This window comes from Alligator mississippiensis, chromosome 3 (assembly GCF_030867095.1).
Source record: "Alligator mississippiensis isolate rAllMis1 chromosome 3, rAllMis1, whole genome shotgun sequence".
In the NCBI taxonomy this organism is placed as follows: domain Eukaryota; kingdom Metazoa; phylum Chordata; order Crocodylia; family Alligatoridae; genus Alligator; species Alligator mississippiensis.
In genome coordinates, this window is record NC_081826.1 from 56,689,167 (window position 1) to 56,713,457 (window position 24,291).

The 24,291-nt window shown below is 35.9% G+C and overlaps 1 long non-coding RNA gene across 2 annotated transcripts in view; it reads left to right on the forward strand.

The window, feature by feature from the left end:
- LOC109285973 (uncharacterized) overlaps positions 1–24,291 on the forward strand; it is a 91,118-nt gene that overhangs the window by 10,109 nt on the left and 56,718 nt on the right. Inside the window, exon 2 of one of the 2 annotated variants that reach the window (XR_002093888.2) lies at positions 3,449–3,520. The exons of the other annotated variant lie outside the window; for it this stretch is intronic. This is a non-coding gene — a long non-coding RNA (uncharacterized LOC109285973). The remainder of the gene's footprint in view (positions 1–3,448; positions 3,521–24,291) is intronic. 2 annotated transcript variants of the gene reach the window in all.

Sequence of the window (24,291 nt, forward strand, 5' to 3'; positions counted from 1 at the left end):
CGCTCCCCGTCCCAGCTCTGCTGGGTTTGCGGGCTCGCCCCGCGCCTCCTGCCCCGATGCGCGGAGCCCCGTGCCCTCCCGCTCCCCTGCGCCCCCTGCCCAGGCCGCGGGCTGTGCGCACGGGGCCGGCACTCCTGCTGATCCTCCCGCTGCCGCTGCAGAGGATGAGGAGGCTGCTGCTTCTTCCCGCTTTAATCCCAATCCTGCAGCCATTGGGCAGTTTTGTAAGAGCCAAGAAGTCAACACTATGGCAACCCCGGCAAGCCTAGCAAATCAGTGGCGAGCCTGACAGCAGCAAGGCGCGCAGGAGGCGGGGACGGGCGGCGGCGGCCGCTGAGCGCAGGTACTGGAGGAAGAAAGTGCAGCTGCCCGGGGCCCACCTTGCTCCCCCCTCCTCCAGGACGCAGCAAGCCCCATCCTCCCCAGGGGCTGGTCCAGGCTGCTGAGGGACAGTGTCCAAAATGGGCAGAAGGGCCTGGTGCTCGAATATTTCCCAAGCAGGTGCGAGGTCTCAACACCAAACAGCAACACAATCCAGACCCAGATCCGAGTTGCCTGATGCAGGCTTTGCTGTTATTCATTCTCTTTAGCCTTCCCCCCCACCCCCCACCATCACCGCAGCAATGTCCCTTCTCCTAGAAAGAGAAGAGAGTGCAAAGGAGAAACAAGACAGGTAGCATCCTTCACTTGCCTACCTGGGTTTTTCTGCCCGCAGCAGAGCCTGGTTGTGGGGAGTGAGGTCTAGATGGCTGGACAACCTCACTCAAATGCTGGTAGCTGTAGCATGTGCTTATACGTGCGTGGTCCTTGCTTGGCCCTGGATGGGTAATTTGTACCTTGTCTGACACCGTACCTTGGTTTCTGTAAGTGCATGGAAGAGTGGGGAGCAGCTCCTGAATACAAGCTGTTTTAAAAGGCATCGGTGCCACTGATGTTCTCGGCCTCTTCTAGGTTTTGAGTAAAGCATCTCCTTTTGGGGAGGATGCTCCAGGCCTTAGGTGTTCTGATTGTTTTTGACAATGCAGAATATATGCCTTGTGAGGGGTCAGAGGAAGAAATGAAACCAATTCATTTCATCCAGGTGCTGCAGAAGCATTTAATTTGTCCATGGGCAGACTTACGTTTAGTTTTGCCATTTCCATACAGTTTATACATGTAAAGCAAATGCAGTGGGTCCAATTCTGGAATTCGCTACTTGATCAAACAATTCCCACTGAAATCAGTGGGAGCCATTGACTTCAACACCAGTTAGATCAGGCCCATTGTCTGGAGCACACATTACTCTTAGGCTGTATGCTACAGGTGCAAGGTCCTGTAAAATGGCTTCACCTACTCTGGACATAAACAAGGCTCCTGGAAACAAAAGACAGACTCGAATCTTGTCACTCATCTCATATAATTGTGATGCACTAAATACATGCAATGTCATTTTTGAACAAAGCCTTCAACAACTGTAAATTTCTGCTTTGCTTAGATGAGTTAGATTTGTAAAACTATTTCAGGGAAGAATGATAGGTTTTTTTATCTTTAAACATTTAACAATATAGATACAAGAATGAATGGAATTAATATTTGGAATGGTTCAAATACAATATTGAACTGGTTCAATACAATCCATAAAAAAAGGTAAACAATATAATCTGAAAGCCTCATTAACTAAAAGCCCAATCAAGAAGTGTGTGTTATACAAATATTTGCCCAGGAACTTAGGCTGCTAAATTCTATCAATATCCCTATCACCCCGGAAATTATTGCTCACCTATATCCACTGTGACCCCAAATTGTCAGAAAGAAAGCCTGCCAGTTGTAAATCCATGTGGGGCTAAAACAGGATTGCAATTTATTACACAGCAGAAATGTTACTGAAGGGAAAATTGGTGCATATTCCCAAGTCCACACCTGAGGGTAACACAGTTTACAGAAATAAAGACTGTATAGAGGCTTGTTTTAATATTTCTTGTGAGAAAACAGCACCATATGAGGTAGACTACATTTGTCCTCTATTCATTCTAACCTCCTATGTAAGCATCTTAATGCTTTCTGTTTTTTTAAAGGAAAGCTACTGAAATATACCAATAGCATGAAATAATTAAAATGAATACTTATGTTGCAAACTCTAGCATGCAAAAGTGCATTAGGGCATAATCAATGTTCTAGGATAAATATATAAAGGACTTTTCCCCGCAAAATCATTTTGGCTTTAGAATAAGCACGTGTATTTCCCAATAATATGTGCCCTTTTAAAATGAGTGTTAGCAATACAATTGCCATCATTTAAAAAGGAAATAAGAAAATATTATAAAGCCAAATTTAAAATTCTTTTGAAATGCTTGGAGAAGCAAGAGTGAAATTGTACAAAGTCTTTTGAGGATTTTGTATACAATACAGGTATTCTACATATAGTGCAATGTGGTAATAGTTTATGTTAAGCAAGTATGCACATTCCTTTAGATAAGATTGCATATACTACAGTTGGAGTTATTGGTTTTTTTGATCTTTTGGTTTATTCAGTTTGAAGAGAGAACCCTATATTAGAAGTTTAGAAGCACAAACCAATTCAAGGAGTGTCTGAAATACATTCAAATGCATAATATGTTTAAAATTTAAAAAAACCCAACCCCTTTCTTTATGAAAGAGCTCGATTTGTAAGATTATTAATTTAAAAAAGTAACACATGGTATGTTTGTTAATAATTCCTCCCAGAAGAAAACCCCAGAAATCTGAAATAGTTATAAAATGCAAATAAAGTATGGATCATTTTTCCCTTTCAGTGGATTTCCGGTATCAGTTGTAATAATGAATATAGGAAACGTGTTTTACTGTTTTATATTAAAACTTCTTTACAACGGTCATTTCTCAGGGATTACTGTTAGAAAACTAGAAACGTTTTGGAACCAATATATGTGTTGATCAAACATTTAAAAGCATATGTAGTGTGTGTGATACTTCCCCTTTTATATTTAGACTAAATCTCTGTCAAGATCAATTGGCACAATATTCATTAGCATGAGGAGATTTTATTAGACATATAGCTAAAATATGGGCAAAATTACTAGTAAAGCATTGGAAGGCTGTTACTTACTTATATGAAACTGTGTATTCATAAATTATTAAACATCTCCCTCCCTCCATAGTTAACTCCATGGATGGGGTAAAATGTTTCTAAATATATGTTTCTGTTAATCTGTAATATATAGCATCCCAATCCCAAATTTCTTTAGTTCACCTAACATTAGTTTAAATTTATTCTGGAATTGTTGCAACTAATGCTATGTATACTGTATTATCTGTATATGCAGTACATTTCTCCCTTTCTTACACAGTCCTACAGCATATGTATATATCTATATATTTAGGCATAAAACATAATTATTTTTGTTTTAGACAAAGTAATTAAGGTCATGGCATTCAAATGTGGTTTAATGCTGAATTTTTTTTTTAAATTTAGCATTAGAGTCCCTTGTTCATCTACAACAGGATGGATACTGTGTTTATAGAGTTCATTCTTGACCTTACCTGAGTAAGTACTTTAAGTTAAAGTATGAGATGCACCTAGAGGGGTAATACATTGAGTTTAATAGGAAGACAGTTAATAACCTTTTTTCATCCTTATGCACTATCAATCATGGCTGTCACCAGTCTGCTGAATCAAAGCAAAAGTGTTCTTCACAGATGACTGATTAGAAACGCAAAATCACAAGATCCATCTTCATGGTCACTTTTATTATAGTCATTTTTAAACTGACAGCAACCTGCTCAGTTTCAGCAGACTGGGCATCACAAATAGTGTCACTCAGTGCAGCTAAGCATGAGAAGATGTTGGCTGGATTATACTTAAAAATAATTAGGCCCAAAGCCTTTTGTGGAGGCAAGGAAAAAGATTTTCTTAGGTCCAGCTCCATCTTTTCATCGCCAACTGAAGTCTACACTTTTATAGAGGGTTAGGGCTGAAAATATCTTCATTCTTGCACTTACAATGAACTAACCACTTTAAGGTAATTACATCACAATTTGGGTGTGTCAGGGTTACTTTCCCACCCCCCCCAAAACAGATGCCTAAGTCATGCATAGTCAGTATCTTAATGGAAGCACTGTAAACTGAAAACATTATTTTTCTATAGGATAATGTTGAACTACTGATTTTTGTTTAGCCTTCTGAGCACTATCACAAAAGCTAATTAACTAGTTAAATACATTTGTTTCAATAACACTGTGTACAGTTTAAATAAGATACAGCACAGTTCACCTAAGATAATTTATACAACTGACAGATTGTTTAAATTTAGAAATGATCTAGAAAACATTATGTTTTCTTTGAAGGGGAGAAGGCCATAATTTAACAATGCATCTGAGGCTCCTTTTAGTGTTTTTAAAAGGTTACATAGTAAGATGTAGTCCAAGCAACAATATCCACATAATATTCCATGTTAGAAGTTTTGGTAGAAGCACTTGACCGTTGTATTCTCACTGTTTACAAAATGCTTGAGTTTTATACATACTAAAATAGTTTATGTAAATTATTATCGATTCCGATCAGTGTTTTTCTTATGTGAGGATTGTTTCATTCATGTGAACAATACCCCTTCACCCAAATCTACAATGACTGAAATCTGTGTAAGACAAAGAAATCCTATTCTCTTAGAATTCTGATTCAAAGACTGAAGGGGTGAAGAACAAAAAACATTCTAAAATCAAGTGGGCAGGTAAATGTCTACAAATAAGGTTCAACATTTTTTCCCCTTTATGGATAATTGTCTTCTTTTTAAGATGTTTGATGTGATTTTCTGTGGTGAAGGTATATTGGCATATTGTACAACTTTGTTATCACTTTAGTAGTTTTTTTCAGAATTCTCTTTGATTGATGTATCTGGCTTATCACTTAGCTCTAAATTCCCAAAAGGTAGTCTGGCTACTAAATTCAGATTTGTGGGACTAGGATTCCAGTAACATGGCTCAAAAGATTTTAATCAGAGTTGTTATATCTAAAACTTGCCTTTAAAAAACACTGCCAACTACAAGTAACTTCAGTGGCAGGAAGATTGGACCCTTTAAATAGAACCACCTGCACTGTACGATCTCTTTAACTCTCAAACTCAGTGGCAGGAGGGTTGTCAAGCTGGGTTTCTCTGAAAGGACAATACCATTTTTATTTACAGGCATTTATTCTCCCTCTCTCTCAAATGGTTTACACCCCCCCCCCACGCCGTATGTGTGCGCTCGTGTGCACATGCACACGTGTGTGTGTGTGTGTGTGTGTGTGTGTATGATTGCAAAATACAGTATGGAAAAATACATATAGAAATAGACTTACATATAGTACATATATAAATGTGACTGTTTACTTTGGACTTAAAACAATAGTTTCCTGATAATTTCATTGACTTTCAAACTATATTTATTATACTGGGAGAACAATTATGTATCTTTAATAGTTTTACCATATGTAATGAACTTCATAAACATCTATGGAGACCAAATTAAGAAGTCAGGAAACCATTCAGGCAGTTTTATATCTAATTTAGATTCAGATACTTTATAAACAGTTTGATATTTTCCCCTCAGTTAATACTTATCTTAAGGACATAATTAGCATTTAATGATATAACCTTGTGGAGATTTTCCATATTAGTTGAAGGGTTTTTAACATGCTTTTTATTTTCTGATGAAAAATTGCTAAACTAATGCTGACTGACATCTGTCTAAAAATCAGAGAGCATACATATGTCTAAGATTAAATTTAAGCATTAATCAAAAGCTAATCAACTAGAGAAACTAACAACATTCTACTGATACATACCAAATAATGGGATCTTAATATAGGCTCTTGGGGGGAACATAATAATTTAATCAATCAATTATTTTTGCACTAAGATGTTTATAATATTAGGGTCTCAACATAAAAGTAGTTACCTTATCTTGAGTAAAATTATTATTGTGTATCTTTGTATTTGATAAAAAGTTAGTTTGATTAAAGAAATACCACACCTGAATGTAGAAATTTATTCATTAAAGAAACAAAACAGCACATAAGTTAGAGCTACAAGTAGTTTCAAAAGGTTTTCCCTTCTCAGTGTTAAAGATTGCAAACCTTTTTCTTGGGATATTTTCAAGCTGCATTACCATTACTTATTTTTAACCAGTATCAGAAAGATGATCTGTACCTATTAAAAACAACATGTAAGTATGTCATCCTTAGTAATGACCATAAAGAGAATAAGCAATGATAAGCAGTTTTGTATTTTTTCATGCCGTAATAAAAACAGACACAAGTAAAAATGATAAAACATATTTTTAATTATTACAGAAACAGCTACAAAATCCCATTTTATAAACTTTTAGGTTCCATACATTCTCCTAATGAATACACTAACCCTTCCTAAAAGTTACTGTGTGGCCCATCATCTGCTCATTTACAGTATTATTGAAGCATACAAAAATAGAAAGTTAATTTTAAAAGTTAAGGTTTTTAAAAAAATGAGACTTCACATTACATGCAGTTTTCACTATAGTTCTAACCATACATCTTTAGAAGATGTGTCTGAATTAATTACTAATGTACTTTCCCCAGTTTCTTTAATCTCTTCTCAAGAAAAGTTACAGTAGAAACATTATTGTACATTTAAAATACTAAAGGTACAGAAACATTTTTTTCTCAGATGTAAAACACATTAGATAATAAAAAGTCAAAGAATTTACTGCTATGTTAGTAATCATGAATGCATCTGGAACAAAATACTTTATGTGTACACACATACTTTGTAGAGAGCAGCTGAAGGACATCATAAAGTTTTTTTTTTTTAAATTAAGCAAAACTATCCAAGTAAATAGACCAAACAATATCTGGTAGATTTCTGTTTCCACTTGTATTTACACTAAACAAATTTAGACCCATGGAAAATAGCTCTCAATCCCTTTAACAACAAACACAGCAGCAGACGCAAACACTAGGAATTCCCATACCACACCTGCCTTTTTGCTGCCTGCATATGCAGTTATATCTCTTCTCACTGCATATATTTTTCCTTTGGTATCTGAATTGTTCTCTGTAGAATCTTAGAGGGGAAAAGGCTGTTCTATGAGCGTCAGGTTGCAATAAATGTGTGTGTGCATGTGTGTGCGAGTGAAGATGTATGAGGAAGGCTAGACTGGTCATCTTTCAGCATGTCTCCTCTACCTGGGTTCAGAACCTTAGCTTCCATTCAGTGATCTTTAAAGGGAAAAGAGCAGGAAACAAACGTCATGCAAAATGCACCTTCTATATTCAAATAGTCAAGATCGGGAGCAAAACCTATTGCCAGGTATCAATTATATTCCTAGTATTTAGCCAACTACTTACTTTCAGTTGCTCTATCTATGATTATCCATAGGAAATGTATCATTACGTTCAGATGATAGATTATCAAGAATTAAATAATGCTTCTGCATTTTTGCTTTTCTGTTTTCTGACCCATCTGTAACCTGCTCAAAAATAAGGTTATTTTTTCTTCATACTCTCAAACTTCTTTCTTTTTCTCCTGTAAACAGATGAAACCTATGATTTCTGATATGCAATATATATTAGGTTTCTCTCTCTAAAACTTTATAAATCACTGGAAAGGTATAACTCTTACCTTCTTTTCCCTTTCTTCTTGATAAATAAAGTCAGGGGGGGAAAAAGAGATTTATGCTCCAAAGCTAAGAGCAACACATCCTTTCTCTGATGCCTATAGATGTACATGTAAATTGTAGTATGGACAGCACACAACTGCTAAAGTACTTTAATGCAATGGAGTTTATTTAATACAAATTGAATGCAACTGAAGAGTTATCACATTGCTTAAGCACTGCATTAAAGCACACACACAAGTATATCTGTCTTTCTCCATTCTCTTAAAAAAAAATGATGGATATTTTAGCATTAAATGTCGCAGGTTAAAAAAGGAAAGACTATTCTAATACAAATGCCCCAGTTAGAATTTTAGAGCACTGCAATAGAACATAAAAGAGAGAAGCATTACTTTTCCTAACATTTCCTTGTCATGATTATAAAAGAACAGATTAGATGCTACAGTAGGTCCCCCCCCCCCCCCCCCCCCCCCCCCGTGATCTTTCTTTGTACTTATTTCTAACTTCACTGTATCTAGTCCTTATTCTCACATCCAGAGTGCTAGGTTCTGCATCTATGTAAAATATTCTCCCATACTGCATCTTAGTATAATTCACTTTTAGCAAAAGCAACACCCAGGTTCAATCCGGAGACCTCCTTCCAACATAATTTAGCTAGACCTTTTCTTAGTAAAGGTTTTCTGGTTTTCATTTTCACTTCATATTCTCAAATAAAAGATCCTTTGTTGTCTACCATTTGATTGGACTTAATGAAAAACACTCCATTTTAACTTAACATTATTTCCCTTTGAATTTATTATATTTAAGGACACTGTCAAAAATCAAGCATTTAATCTCAGGTTTTTATACTTAAAATTATATTACTATCATATGGTTCAATGAGGTGATGTAAAAAGTATACTGAAGAGATTTCAAAAAGAAAAGTGAAAAACTAGCTTCATTTTAATATGAAACTAAATACTATGGCTAATGTGCAGATTGGGTATGGTAGTTGACTTTAAAGACTAACATGTGACAGGGTGCCAACAGCTGAATTGTGCAGTATTGACTAAATGAGGTTCACTGATTTGTATTGAGGCTAATATCTTCTTTAAACAATTCCGTGTAAATTGTGCGTATAAAGTCATTGGAAGCTATTTCTCAGGACAGCCTCGCTGGCTAGCTACCTGCTGGAGTGAGGAAGATAATCAATAGAAAGAAATAGAGCTGAGCATGAGACTAGGAAGCTTCAGAGCAGTTAGTGCTGATAAAAGTAGATGATGTCAATATTTGGGAATAACACAACTCTAGGATAACAGACAAAAGAGAAGTGCATATGTTGTAGAGTGTTCAAACAGGGGCAGAATTAATGCATAAGTGGCAGATGTTGCCCCAGGCTGCAAAAGACATTATTTATTCCAGGTATTGTTAAATTCCTACTGAAACACCACTGCACAGCATACTATATTAAAAATTATATCTCTAGCAATAAGAAAACTTCAATACTTCTTTTCATGGGTAGACTTTATAAGGTATGAAGCAGCTGATGTATTCTATTGAGACAAAGCATTTGCCAGATACATCCTTGAACTATTAAGTGAGAGGTTCTGTTAGAAAATAATTCAGAAACAAAGCTTTCTGTTCAGCTTTCTTTAATTAAACTAATATTTAGAATAGTAGAGGAGACAAACTAGAATGGCAAATAGTTTGACAGAAATCAATTCTTAACTCTCTAGGATGTAAACATCTTTGAGTTCAACCCTCCCCAGCCCACTCCAGACCCCCCTCCTTTTGCGTGTAAAGATTATTAAAACAAACAAAAAAATCCCTGATGCTTATTCAGAATTATAATATGGTGAATACTTTTAACTGCAGTGTCCTTATTGGTAGTGAAGTAATGGTGTATTTTTGCTAATTTAATAGTGGAAATCAGTTTTCCTCTTGCTGTCAGGCAATGAATTTTTGTTCTTCTGTGCTGATCTTTCTGTTGATGTATTATGACATAGTCTGTCAACATGAACAGATATGTGAAAGGGAGATTGGGTGACTGAGACATGCAACCTGAATATGGCTCCTCTTGAATTTTAAGCATATTATATTTGGATACATCTAGTAAGAATGTATTTGTTTAAAGACTGCTCTTATTTTGATGTAATTTAAGCAAAGGCAAAACAGGTGGACTGTGACAAGGTTCTAAAAGCAGAATGTATGGGGTAACTCCAAAACATATGCATGAGGAGAGCTTAAAAAGCTTTCACATCCAAGTTAATAGCCCTTTTAAACTAGCATTTGCAAAGTGCAAAAGGTTTTTTGTTTTTGTGTTTTCGTTTTTTGTAAAGAGAAAACCAATTCAGGTTTATCTGATTATTAAATATAGCCATTGGTTTTGTTTTGTTTTGGGTTTTTTTAAATAATTCCACAAGCTTTTTATGGTTTTGTTGTCACAGATGTTTTTATTGTTTGGTGTTAGATATCTGGATTATATCAAGTAGGTGATTACTATGTCAGCTAAAAAGGTCAAGTTCCATACTTTTTATTTCAAACCATCATAAAGAAACCTTTCTGTAATGACACACATGTCCATACTGTATATTGCTCTATACTCACTTTAATCTGTACCCTCCTATCTGACATGGCTGAGGAATAAAGAGTGTGATATTTAGGTAGTTAACACTTCGCCAGTATTCATATGTAAAATAAATGCATGTGCTTGGTAAAGAATTGACTTTCCACAGTAAACATCCCATTAAAAAGCCAACTACATCACCAAACAGTGGAACTACTAGTATTAAGGAAAAACTATTATTTGAATTCCACGTTATAAAACCTTTGTATATTTGCCAATTAATATTTTTTTTTTCAGGTTACTGTTTTTTCTGTCATACATATCATCTTTCCATCTCATATTAAAGGAAAATATAAGATTCATATATTACTCAACTCTAAAGACAGCTTCAGTTCAAAATAAAGCATGCATTTTGATTTGGCAACATAGTAAAAAAATCTTTTAAGATATATACTTCAACTAATTTGTTAATCTTGTGCCACTTTTAGCATTTGTCACACATATAGACCAGGAAATTGGCTCCATCTCATTCTAGCTCTGTGTTGAATTAAAAACCTCTACTGCAAAGAAGAGCATGATGTGGGGAAAGAATAAATTTAGTTCTTTCTTTAGTAATGCACATATATTTCCATACATTTCACATCCTAAGGGAGAGACTGAATGCATTCAATAAATACAAAACTATAAACTATAATTCTAGGAAAAAGGAATTTTATATTTTAAATTTCATATATGACTTTAGTCTTAAAAGATTAAACATTTTTAATGTCATAATGGTTGTTATATTTTTCTCAGGTATAGAATATATATATAAATGCTAGGAAAAATCTAAACACTGCATTTTAAGACCACTAATATTTCTCATATTGCTGGAAGGTTGCAAAAAATACATTAAATACTGGCACTTGAAAATTAAGAACATGATAATTATGCCTTGTCCAACTAGTTCTACCCTAAATATCTTAAAGCCAAACCATATAGATAAGCATTTATATGAAATGATTGTCTATCCTCCCCTTATATATTAAGGTCAACGAAAAGAGCAGTTTATTGATAAAGGGCAATAATAAAGAGGTAGCCTTTAAAATGATTAGTTGGTGTCTATTAAAGATGTGTTTAAAATGAAATATATACAGCAGGTGAAGGAAATTACTAACTCCTACCAGAATGATAGACTTGCAGTATGTGTATTTCACTATACCTTTAAAATATTTGTGAATTTGACTGCATTCTGAGAAGACAGTGCAATGTGGTGGATTTATGAGGGTCTGACGGAAACAGGGCCAGGAAAGATTATGGCATACTTGTTTAGAAAAACTGAGAACTGAAGGTTCCTGATTTACACTGACATATATCTAGATGAAACTATAGTTTGCAAATTGCCTAGAGGAGCCATCTTTTATTAAGTGTTTGATGGGTGCAGAAATGTACATATCTATTCTAAAACATAGTAGGAATACTGATGCTATATTTGCAAATATTATTTTAACATCTTTAGATTTTCTTAAATCTTTTTATCTTTATGGTCAACTCATCCAATCCTATTTTGAACACTTGTACCTGGTGTACAAGCCCTCTGGTTAAAGTTTTGCATTATTTTCAGTTCTTGGGACAGCTATGTACTGAAATATTGTATTACAACAACATGATAGATACAACTTCAATTTAGGCACTTTTCACCTTTTTTCTCCATCTTAACAACTTATAGTTCACATTATTCTTCATTTTCACATCTTAGAAAAGAAAAGGTGTGTTTTTAGTTCTCATCTTTCACAATAATGCTATTCTAATGATTTTCAGTTTAGATACAGTAGCAAAATCATCGAAAATATTGTAAGAAATTTGTCAAGCAGTAACAGATAAGGAAGGTAGTCACATCAAGTTCTGTCAGGTCTGTTGCAAAGCATGACACTGAAGGACTGCTAAGTTTTGTCACCCAAGAAGACATAATTCTTGCTCATCTTCCTCCAGTGGACCAAAGTTGTGTTACTTGTCCACAATAAACAGGTCCCATTTTCTTTTCCTGTAACAACTGTTTATTGAATCTTTTTTTACACTGATATTGCCCAACTGTAAATAGTAAGAATGTTTGTTAGTCACTAAAAATCTGCTCTCATGATTCCCTTTTTATATGTTTAGCTATAATTGGTATTCATACTAGGGAAACAATTACCAAATTAAATTTTAGTTTACCAGTTTTAGTTTCTGTACCACCAACATATTTTTGTATGAAAATATTAGATAATGTTTTGCATGGAGATTTACCCATTATGTAAACAGGTATAAGTAAGGTACAAGTAGCTATCAAGTATATAGAATGGAAAATACCTTTTCTGATTATACTGAAAATGCTCTAGCAACATGAGTTAAAATATAACCCTTTTCCAAAATTTCATCCATGTTTCAAAAAATAAAAGGTTACTGCAAGCCTTTGTTTAAAACAATGGAAATAGCCAAGGCAAAGTCAATTTATGGTGATCTGACAACTGTGTTACATTGTCACCATTAATGTGTGTCCAGAGTATTTATGATTTCACAAAGGGCCTTCCATGCTACCTTATTTATAACTTGTGAGGATCTTCTCTTTCCACACTAGAGGTTGCTAATAGATATCAAGCCACATTATGGCAAGTAATTGTCAGAGTTTTTTCTTAGGCTTTTCATATCAGGGCAGGGTTAGTATCTTTCTAGGTATTTGGACACTGGACAGTGCTTTACACATCCTCTTATGCACTGGAATACAAATACATAATCAGCACTTATTAGTTATCAGCAGCACTCATTACCATAGGTTTCCTAGTATGCCAACAGGCAATTAAGATCAACATCAATCAATCACCTTTTCCTATTTAGATCGCATATTCTTTGAAGAAAGCTGCCATTTTCATTTGCGAGAATAGATCAATGATTGTCATACCAGGTTTGCTCTAGTTTTACTTAGCCAACATAAAAAAAAATTACACATCTGTAAATGGAAGGATAATCACTAGAGTTCTTTTATTACCCTGGTGTAATTTAGGAGAAACTTCACTGAATGCAGTGGATTTGCATCTATTTATACCTGGGGACAATAGAAGCAGAATCAAGTCCTTTGTTTCTCTACCTAAGAGATGAAAGTGTTATACTGTTCATAAGTAAACACAAATAATTTAGTATGCAATATCTATGTAGAATATCAGACTGATGCCAGCAAGAAATTTGTACCCATGTACCATAGTAGTTAAGAAGATGGATGTTACAATGGATTGCCAACATAAAGAAAAGTAAAACCCTAATAAGAGACATTTTTTTCTTCCTATTAGCTGTGCTTTGCTTAAGACAATGGATTTATCTTTTACCACATCATAATTACCTGATGCAGGTATCAGGAGGTGCTGCTTTTATTCTTTATTTCTAACTCTGGTAAGTGTCTCTGACAATCATTTTTGATGGGAACAGATGACTAGTAAGAGTGTTTATACTTGCTATTTGGGTAGATCAGATATGTTGACAATAGGTTAATATAGTTGTTTTTTCCATTATCCTACAAGTCAGTCTGTTTTTTCTTGAAGAAAGATATAGATGACTTAAATTGTGATTTAAAGGGGGTCACTTTATTCAAATAGAAGGAAGCAACTTATATCAGTGACAGTTTTTTTTTCCTCTTCAAAACTCCAATGAAATATGAAGATGACACCTATATGAGGCATTACTTTTTAGAAAGAGGGACTGGGACACTTTCTTTCCCTTGACTACCAAAATGACATATAAATATCATTTCTTTTACTTTCCCTGTGACTTTTGTGACTTGTGCTTTGGTGTGTGACTGCAGTGTGCATTTTTTGTTGACAGATATGAATAAGGTACAGAGAATAGTCTTAAGAAAAGTGTGTATGGCCCAAATAGGCAGGACTAGGTAGGATAAGTTGGGAAATAGAAATGTGGGTACAATGCAAACAAGATTCTCCCCAGCCTGTGCAAAATAGGCATACAACTTGACCAAAACAGAATATTGTTTGTAAGTATTTAGATGATCAAAACAAAAAGGAGGGTGAGGGGGAAGAAATTTAAAGTCTTAAGGATGATTTTATATTTCTTTCTAAGAGTCCTATAAATTCAATTTAAAGTTTCATAAATATTTTGATAAAAAAAAATCAGAAGATGATAGGCACAGGTCAGTCAATAAAGAAATCCACAGAACCAGAGTTTTCCTCTTATTTCACAAGATTTTTAGATGACATTGCTCAACGGTCTTCATATTTAGCAGTGAAGGACTCTATTAGAAACACTTAAAGATTGAATACTTCAGTAGATTTGCTGCCTGTTGAATGATCAACATGGAAAAGACACTGGAATTGATTCTGCTACCATAATATTTTAAATTCATTGACCTCTGATTTACTTTAAATGTAAATTGGATTACATGCAGACCCTCTACAAGTTCTTTATATGCCAAATGCGAATTACTTCAATTATTATAATCACTTACTTTTGCTTTTTAAACATAAAATCATCTGTTTGTGTTAGCACCATGCTATGTTGTCATACAGGCCCCAATTCAACAAGATACTGAAGTACATAAGTCGTCTGAGACAAAATACATACTAGGCTGAATCAAGACCAGAAATGTCTTGGCACTATCTATGGGGCTCTTTTACTGTTGGGGATCCCTACTGTGTTCCTTAGAATATGGGGACTGGTTGGACTGTATTTATAAATTTTTCTCTGATGGGTGAACTATTGAGCAGCATTGATATTGCCTTAAAGGAAGCTGTTTGCTTGTTTCCTTAGTCAGGCTAAAATATATCACAGTGGTGTTATTAATAATGGAAAAATATGAAACAAGCGGGGGAAATAAATAGTACTATGATGAAGTAGAAGAACACATTATATCCGATGGAAGGTGATGGAAGGGTTTATTTTAATAAACAGTAGGGTTTAAAATAAAACATATTTTATGTTAGTTATTCTGGAATTGTTTTTTGTGGTATGGATGTATCTAGGAAGCTTATATATAAACTTATAGTTAATATAGCAACAATCATATAAACCTTGTTAACCAAAATGTTAGACTGATATATTTTATTCAGATATAAAGATGGTGGTGGCAGTGGAGAGATAAAGTAGTCCTTCTATTGAGCTTCCTCCATAACAGCCTATGTAACTCAAATCATCAGCATGCCCATGCAGTGTAGCACATTACTACTTAGATTTTTATGGGATATCCTAATAACCATCTTAAACTGTGACTTAAGAAATGTATCCATGTCTATAAATGTGCATTTGTTGTCTTAGTCATCTTTGATTTAAATATATGGCTGTATAACCAAATGGTATTAATTATTCAGCCTAAGTGCTCTATTCTGAATTTTTTGTACTTATGCACCCATTTCCTTTTTGTAGGTAGCTTTTTAATGTGGGGATAGGCATACTAATTGTGAATTAGTTGGTAAGAAGCTCTTTTTAACATATGCAATAATTTATTGACTAGAATGTAGCAAGCTGTATACATGAAAGCTTCTTTTGCCTCTAATAACATGATGGAACCTTGCAAATCTTATCATCAACTCAACGCTCTGCATCGTATCCAGCAACACTGAAGCACCTCTATCACAAGACAGTGTATAGAAACTCAATGATTTCCTGTAATGGGGAGAGACAGCAGAATTTACTTGCAATGATGCTCCTGGCAACTGGTATTTCTGCTGTCCCAAAACTTCTACCTCCATATCGGCAAACATAGCTTCCTGACAGGTGACAGAGGAAACCAGACTCTTCATTTTTGTGTGTGAAAAGACAAATCTATTTATATGAGTAAATGGCAGAAGCTACCAGTGCAGAAGATCACTTAATGCTACCCATTGCCTTAAATCATCAAAGACTTCAAAGATTTTGTAAAGCAAACAGATATGGTTTTCAAATAAGATCTTTTACTGCATCATAAGTCTGATGTCCTACCAGGGGAACTTGGGGAATGAAACGTTGCTTTCATTTGTCAGAAAAAAAAACTCCTTAAGGAGGTTGTCCAAGATTACAGAACCAGCACCTGACCCACCTTACAGTTATTATAATCTGAAGGGGAATTTATATTCTAATCACCTGGAGAGTTCATTTTTCTATTTAAGGAAAAAAAAAAACCAAAATATTATTTCGTTGTATAACCACCTCTTCACCTTTATAGAATTTTAAGAACAAATCAGTACTTTTTATACACTTCTGAGTATCTGTTCAGGAAAGTATTAAATATGTGTTTAAAACTTTAAACCTTAAAGTTAAACACATACTTAAATGCTTTCCTGCATGAATTAGGGCCTTGAATGTATTCTACAGAAACAATTAGCACTATTCGCAGAAATGTTTTGTCATCAGTGACAGTGCTGGGGCACCAATAAAGACATCGTGTACCAAGATATATGGATGTTGATGCTAATCGGGAGGGAGAAATAGTGTTCTTTTTTTAACAGCTCCATTCACAATGGAAACAGTGGGGAGTCAAGGTTATCTAGTAGAAATGAATAAAAGCAGCATGGAAAAGTATTTATTTTCAGAGCTTTTAGAGAATCTTACAAACAATAGGGACAATATAAAAAAAGCTACAAGAAAGTGCTTGATTATTTTTTTAAAGAAAATAATTGGAACAAAACAATTTTGGTGTTTGATATTGGGGGAAAAAGCTATTTGAATGGAAATTATGCAGCATAGCATTTAGTATAGGACTGAAGCAACAAATTTGGGGTCTATTTCTAACTGCCACTGACTCTGCAAACTTGTGCATGACATTTAATCTTTATATTAGTTGCCCCATCTGTAATGAGAGATAATAATACCCACTTCTGTCAAGCATTCTGTGATCTTTAGATGTAGAAGACTATAAGTGCAAAGCATTTTTAAAGCATTATTTTTCTAATACAATGAAAAGAGTGGTTCATAGTGTACTTAAAAAAATTACCCATCAGGCTTAATGCTCCTGAGATGAGAGACAGCTTGGGCTACATATCATGAAGTGCCGGTTTCTTAATTTAAAGGTGATAGGGGGACAGCTTTAACTTGGTTACTACTTCTTATTTTAATGTTTAATGGCTCAGTTCTGCCATCAAATCTGAAATATGCATATCTCTGAAGAGCGATTGGAAGCAACAGTTGCTGTGATGAAATGCTTATTTCAGGAGCTGTGATCTACAGTATTCTGCCATTGTCTCCAGTTGTGCTTAGCTCCATTCTGCATGTTTCAGTTAACAGAAATATTACAAGGGCCCTAATCTGCTGAAACCTTAACTGATTCCATGTTACCATCTGAAAATCTTGTAAGAGCATTTCAGATGGTTAATTCTGCTGCTGGGTGCAGAGAAACACACAAAGCTGAAGTTGCTCCCAAAATGTCAAGAAAGGACCAAACTATGGCTCCAGAGCAATGAAAAGTACGTTGGGTGCTGCTTTATATCTCTAAAGGATCTCATAATGTGTTTGGGGACTTCCTTTTAAAAGAGGGTCTAGGGACAGCATTGACAAGCAGGGAATCCCTGGTGAGGCAATTCTAGTGGAGCCTCCAACCAAGGTATGGGGACTTGTTAGAGGATTCCGTGGACAGGGGTTCTGTATAGAAGAAGACTGGGTCTGCTGACTATTCCTGGGAGTTTTAGTGTGTTTTTTGCCCTGTGGTTCATTCTGAGCAGTGTTTAGAGAGCAGTGAACCCTGATTGCAATGGCGTGAATCACAACTCTTTGAAGAAAATCTCCTGGCATTCTCCAAAATTTGCTTCTAACAAATTTAACTGTGGAAGGGGATGACATAACTCATAGGCAAGTGCAGAGAAACACCATTAAAAAAAATGTTGACCTATGGGCGGGAAGAAAAGCTGCAGTCTATACCTAGGATTTCCAGGCAAGGTTAAATGCGGAGTTCAGTAGGTACCAAGAGAAAAAATAAAGAAAGCAGCAGCACAGACACTGTGACACACACAGTAGAACCTATATGGTCCAGATGTAGAGATAATATACTCTAATGTATATTACTTGTGGAATATATATGGGGAGATCCACAAACGGAAGAGCATATGGCATAGATAAAATAATTGTGGCTGACTGCCATTACTGACACTGATTTTCAAAGGCAGTAGTGGTCATCAGAAGGTTGAAAGCAACCACTCACCCTTCTCTCTTAGCAGGTACAAAATAAGACATACCTGACACGTAAACGGCCTGTATAACCTTATAACATGAGCTGCTGTTACCTCCATAGCTAGGTACAGACAGTTAAAAAGCCCGAGGCTGAATCGATTCAGTCTTTGCAGGTTAGTCTAAAATGCACAGCTTAAATTGAAACAGAAGTGAACAGACACTTACCTTTCCCTGTCCCCTGAGGACTGGGCTGCATCCCCATCTGGGTTTGTCCTCCTCCACCCCGCTTGTCAAACAGCCCTCACTGTTCCAGCTGAGGTCAACCCTGCTCTCTGGAGCAGACAGCACAGCCCAGCCCAGTGCTGGAAAGTATGCTGGGGGACTGTGATTTAACTTGAACCAGGAAGGAGTCTGGGACAGAAGTTTCATAAACCGGTTTGACCCAAATCAGTTAATTCTGATACTACATTCAACCAGGTTTATCTTAAATCAATTTCAGCCATTTTGAAACTGCTTTATGTGCACTGACCTTCTGTTGTGTTACAGGTTTAAACTAGTTTCTTATGACTTAAAACTGGTTTATGTGTAACTTTTGTCCTTAGCCCATTAGGCTGGCCAGTGGTGAAAAATGGCTGTGCATATTACATAGGATGCAAAAAGCAGCACCACATACTGTGGGCATCAATGCTGTCATTATATACTACTTTTTACTAGATTGCAGACATAAAACAATTTAACATATACCTTATGTTACACCCCCTTTGGGATGCTCCTGCAGGTGGGTACATTGAGAAGCACATGCTGTGTGTGTGTAACTGGTTTGGAATTCTTCCTCATATTCAATGCTGGTACCTGTGAAACAGGGAAGATGAGGTTTCCAGCATTTCCATTTCCTAGCATTGCCATTTCCATCTTCACTTGCATGTTTTTCCCCTGCTGGGTAAAGGGCAGACATGGTACAATCAGCCACCTGGAATGTAAATTCATTGTGACCTTAGGCGAACTAATTTACTCTCTGCTGCTTTCTCAGATGTGTAACCAAATAGGAGCCAGCTGGCAACACTAATATATAGGTTCTAACATGAGCTTTTACAGTATAGAACCTTAAGGACTCTTCTGCTCAGCTTATTCAGATAGTTTCATTGTCCTCTCTAGGATTATTAGAGTGAGGAAGGCAAGTAAGATGTGGACTGTTGAGGATGTATTTCTTTAGAAGGTTTTGGCAATAGAATTATAGAGCTTGTTGTCACTTCTTTCATGCCACTTAAAGGGAATAGTCACTCATTTTTTTCCAGTCCAGGGGTGCATATCTTCTGGCCTCTGGGTCAAATGTGGACCATGGAGTCATGGCATCTGGCCTCCAGGGCTGTCCATAGATTGGGAAATTTCGTTGCAGGGGAGCAGTGGCCATTAATACTGCCACTGTCCCTTGCTGCCAAATTCCCAAGCCCCGCAGGGGCTGAAGCTAGCCCACACACCCTCTCCCCACATGGTGAGATTAGGGATGGGCTGCCCCTCCTTTGGATGTTTATCTTGCTGGGATTCTTTGACCCTAGCTGACTTCCTGCCCTTTGGGCAGGGGGTTGGACCCAGTGATCTTATGAGGTCCCTTCCAGCCCTAATGTCTATGAAATCTATGAAATTCTGCTCCCTTCTGTGTACCTGCCCAGGTGCTGGATGAGGACCACTGGCTGGATCTGACTCACGGTTAGAATGAGCACTACTCATCTGGCCTGCCAGGCAAAAAGGTTGAGCACTACTACCCCAGACCAATACTAAGATAAAAAAAAAAATCATATTCATATACATAAATTTGGAAGCAGTTAAAGTATTGCATTCACTTTTAAAATAAGAAACATAACTTATTTTAGCTCTGTTATAAAAAATGAACAAAAGAGAACAGAAATGGCTTATCAAAAAATCAGAACCAGTTATAGCATTTTACAAAGTGGTAAGTAGAGTATCACTGAAGTGAATGGTATGTCCCTTACCTGTTTCTTCCTGAAAAGGAGGTGTGTAAAAGGAGGTGCATAAACACATGCATATAAAATGCCATGAGAAGTATCATGTCCTATACCAAAAGTCTTGCAGAACCTCTAGTTTACTTGCGTTGCAGTGCAGGCATTATGTGTGATCAGAAGTGTCCTAATTATTAGATATTGCAAATATAGATTAACAGCTTTGGAATATTATTAAGGTAAAGGCAAAAATAGATAAAAGCATTATGTTCCCTTTTCCACCCCTTAAGAATTTCTTACCAACTGTCTTTCCTTTTTTAAATCCAGAGCAGTTTAAATTGCTAAAGACATATTTTGGGGAGTACATGTTAATTGTGATAGTGGTTAAACTGTGCTCTGCTTACTCATGTGAATAGTTTAGTTGACTTACACTGGACTACTTGCATGATTTCAGGAAGCAGGATTTGGTTCTACCTCGTGACTATTTAATTATTTATATTTATCTTCAGTTAAAAAATAGATAGTACATAATGTTCGGTATTTCAGGAAGACCTCATTGAGTATATTAGGGGAATTAATTACTTTTGAATGTGTTTTAAAGATGCTCATGTAGAGAATCTAAAAATGTTGATATAAAATAATGTAGTGGACAAATAGACCAAAGAAAAATTCAATTTCCCTATCATTTAACCAAATTTTTTCTTCTGTGTGTGTGTGCATGTGTGTGTGTATGTGTGTGTGTTTGATGACATATATATAAACACAGACACATGTATATATAGCAGGAATATATATCAAGCTGCCTTTGAAACTATTTTATAGACAGGCTTATTCCATTGTATGCATCTTACTTGAGTAAGCTGCTCATGAGGACCTGCTGTATGACCTTTTAAGAAGAAAACTATGTTTCCCTCTGGCCATATTAGTTTCTACAATAAAATACTCTTTTAGATTTAAGCAGGTGCACAACTTACTACTCTGTGGGAGAACATATTGAGTAATGTAGGCAACCTTTAGCCAGTTCAGTACTTTCAAGCTTATGAACCATATCATGCTGATGGACTTAAAATGCAAAAGAGAGACCCATGGATAATTACCCAGCAGCCTTCACAAAAGATGGCTATATGCAACACCGAGCCCACAATAGTCTCTGGTAGGTTACGTACAGATGTTTATGTGTACACTATAATACAATCATCCACTCCTGTCTTAGGCTTTGAAGCCATTTTGCATTCTTAATCATTTGGTTTCCTTCTGATATACTGACATTCATAGTGAGTTATTAGTACTGGCAGACCATAACAGATTACCGTATATCACAAACACTTGTTTTGCTCTGTTGTTATAGACAGATGAGATATGTAAACAACAGGTTACAAAACTATCCTTTTAAAACTTTAATTATGTACACACACACACACACACAGACACCCCCCTCCCCCAGATTACAAGTTATTGTAGCATAGACAGTCTTAGCTTCTACTATATATTTTCCCATCTGATATGTTCCTTTGAAGTTGTCATAAGGCATAACACTGTTAGGAGTTGACTCCTCCTTTTCTTCAGACAATATCCTGCTTTTTGTGCTCATAAACCAAACATATGAACAATTTGAAGAACATCATGATTTTGATCCTGCATAACATCATCCCAGCTATTAATTCTTACAGACAACTTTATGTGAATAAAAAATACCTATATTAAGCCTTTTCCATAGTTATGCAATACTCACCTCAAGAGAGCATATGGCCTATAGTTGGAAGTAGTCATGTGTAATGGAAAAAAGTGAGGCCAAAGTCAGCCCTAAAATCTGTAGAGAATGTAATTTGGGATATAGTGCTCCCTTTATCTTTCTTCTACACTTACTTCAGGATTTATGAAAATTCCCTCCTCTGACTGACCAACTAAGATTCATAGAGATTAAAACCAAAATGGATCATTTGATCATCTAGTATTACTTCCTGCGTATCCAAGGTCCTTAAATTTTACATAGTTACCCATATACTAAGCCCAGCTTAAGTAGATAATAAAAGCATCCAGTCTTGATCTGAAGACATAAAGGGGCAGAGAATCCATCATTCTTTAGTGATTTATTCCAATGATTAATCACTCCCTCTGTTTAAAAAAACTGTGCCTTAATTCCAATTTGAATTTGTCTGACTTTTGCTTCCAGCATTGGTTCTTGTTATGCCTTTGTCTAATAGATTAACGAGTCTTTTAGTATCTGATATTTTCCCCTGATGAAGATACTTATGTACTGTACTCAAGTCACAATTCAATCTTCTTTTTGACAAACAAAGCAAAGTAAGTCCTGTCTTGTATTGCAAGGCATTTTTCTTCATCCCTAGAATCTAGAATCTCTAGTCCTAGAATTTAGTGGCATTTACCTGCACCATCTTTATTTTTTCAATATTCTTTTAAAAATATAGACAATAGAACCAACACAGTATTCTAGTATATGCTTCACCAATGCTTTACATAGATGTAACATCATCTCTCTATTCCTACTTGCTATGCCTTGTTTATACATTCAAGGACTGCATTAACACTTTTTGGGCCCATCTATATGTTGCACTATGGCGATGATGGTATGCTACGGTGATGTAGTGATCACGTTTGTCTACATGTGATTGCCAGCTATGTTGCTGTAGTGGTGCACTCCTTGGCTATAGCACACCACTATGGTGACATAGCGGTGAAATCTACCCATGTGCTATGTGCATGGTGCAGTAACTGCCCGTACTGCACTTCCTTTTGAAAGTACTAAAGCATGGCACCCTAGCAACATTGCTGTATGGCAACATGCAGATGCACCCTTTGTCATGATAATGCATTGAGAGCTGATGTTGAGTTGTGGATGTTGAGTCCACAGCATCTTGATCCTTCCTGGAATCACAGTTTTCCAGATGACAGTTCTACATTCTATATGCATGACCTGAAATCTTTTTCTCAGATGTCTGACTTTGCATCTGACTGAATTAAAATGTGTATTGTTTCAGTGGGCCCAGGTTACCAAGTGATCCACAGTACATATTTTTTTGTTACTGTATTCTTTACCGCTTCATCAATTTGCATTTCATCTGTAAATTTTATCAGCAGTTACTTTCTATTTACTTCTCAGTCACTGATGAAAATGTTGAATAGCATTGGACCTAATGCTTATCTCTGCAGGACTCCTCTGGAAATACTCCTGTTTGATGATGTTTCCCCACTGAATATTTTTTGAGATCTGTCAGTCAGCCACTGCTTAATACATACAAATTATTCTTTATTGATTTTGGATAGTGCTAATTTTTAAATTGGGAAATCATACAGTACTAAGTGAAATGTAGTATAAAAGTTAACTATATTACACCTACACAATTATTTTTATCAGCCATAGGAAGGGTAAAAGAGCATGCTATAATAAGATGAAAAGCTGTGGTGCAGGTTGATAATATCACAAATTTTCAGTGACTGCAAATTTGCAGTCAAATTTTGTGGCTTTTAAGATAGTTATGAATATTGCAGTTTACCTTCCAGAACTACAGGGGTCTACTTTTCTTTTGTCTGAATTCCCTAGCAAGAAGAGTATTGTGTTTTCTTGAAATTACTGAGGACAAGCCTTGGCATGTTTACAATTCTGATCATAGGACACATCTACACAAGGCACTTAATGCGCTGTAGACTTCTACTGTGCATTAGCGTGTCACAGCAAAAACTGTGCTAATGCATTAATCCACAGTAGAATTAGTTTATTGCACATTAAGCATCACAAAAAGACTGTGCGCCATTGCTACTGTGCATTAGCAGTACTAAACTTAATGTGCAGTAGCAACTGCACATTAATGCATATGTAGACATGCCCCTAAAGTAATGCATACACTTTTCTCAGTTTTTTTAATGAATTGTGCTAACAATGTATCTTACTAAGAATACTAATGCTACATAATTCGCTGTATTACATTCAATTTGTAAAACTGGATAGAATTAACTATTTTATCTGGATTTACAGACAGGCTTTCTATTTAATTGTAACTACAAACCAGGCAGCACCACATCTGTTGTGTTCGAGATAAAAAGTATATTCACAATACTCTCAAAACT